Source organism: Gavialis gangeticus, unplaced genomic scaffold (assembly GCF_001723915.1).
Source record: "Gavialis gangeticus isolate Ggan-Ray unplaced genomic scaffold, GavGan_comp1, whole genome shotgun sequence".
NCBI lineage: Eukaryota > Metazoa > Chordata > Crocodylia > Gavialidae > Gavialis > Gavialis gangeticus.
The window spans coordinates 18,252,643-18,253,617 of NW_017729034.1; the positions used below are offsets into that span (position 1 = coordinate 18,252,643).

Consider the following 975-nt stretch of genomic DNA (forward strand, 5'->3'; position numbering starts at 1 on the left):
GGCGCCGCCAGCAGAGCCGGCCCCGGGGCCCCGGCCGCCAGTCTTCGCGGCCGCGGGGCAGCCCCAGGCAACGGCGCACCTGCACCCGCCGCCACTGCTCCAGGCTCCCTCCCGCTTCCTTAGGCGGGCCTTACAGTGCTCGCTCTCTCCTGGCCGCCCAGTGCCCCGTCTCCTCTGCTCCCCCTCAGCTGCCACCTTTCCCTTCCCCCTCATATTCAAACAAAGCACCTCGCACAACTCAATCCTGCCCCCGCCTCCACCACCGCTAAGGCTCTTCCTAGCACTCCAGCCAGTCTACATCCCAGGCTGCTTGGACCCCCGTACCTCCACAAAGCCAGTGCCCTTCTTCCCACAAAGGCTTCTCTGCAGCTTGCCATTCACAGCACCCACCTTCAAGTGACCGTCTGATCTTCACTCTGGTCCTGCACGTTAGGTCTCCTTTTCTAGGGACTGTCCAAAGAAGCCTAAGCGCCCGCTTCTTTGTCCCTCTGACAAGACCCCTAGGCCTGTTCTAGAATACATGTGGGAGAGCTATTTGTCCTGACCTGAAGGGCAGTCAGTGGATTCTTCCCTGCTCTGCTTCTTCCCAGCATTAGGCCCACGGCTCAATATTTATTCCTGGCAGACAGCACTACCTTCTTTTCTCAGGATCAGTTCTGGTGACAGGAGTCTCAACAGTTCCCAACAGCAGACTCCTCCTCGTACAGAAAGAACAGAAAGGACAGGGTGTGAGATTTGTACCTGTTGTTGTCTCTTGCAGTCCCCACATTTCAAAGCATTCCTTCTTCCTTCTGCTTTCTGACCTTTTCTACCCTCTATTTGCTGGGACTGGCTTCCCTAATTTTGTCTCTTGCCATCATATCTACTGCCTGCTAACCGGGGGCAACAAACCCAATTCTTCAGCCAGCCCTATTTCTCCTCAAGTAGCCTGGCTCTTCGCCTGCCTTGTTCTCTTGGTGACATTCATACATAGGT

At 56.2% G+C, this 975-nt stretch overlaps 1 protein-coding gene across 2 annotated transcripts in view; it reads right to left on the bottom strand.

Annotated features, from left to right (window-relative positions):
* The window catches only part of SCNN1A (sodium channel epithelial 1 alpha subunit), a 13,598-nt gene extending 12,900 nt beyond the window's left edge, over window positions 1–698 (bottom strand). The window contains exon 1 of one of the 2 annotated variants that reach the window (XM_019527391.1): window positions 391–698. The gene's annotated coding sequence lies outside the window, so the exon portion shown is untranslated. Of the gene's footprint in view, window positions 1–324 lie in introns of both variants that reach the window. The other variant, XM_019527390.1, reaches the window with a different exon arrangement.
* Window positions 699–975: the final 277 nt, after the last annotated feature.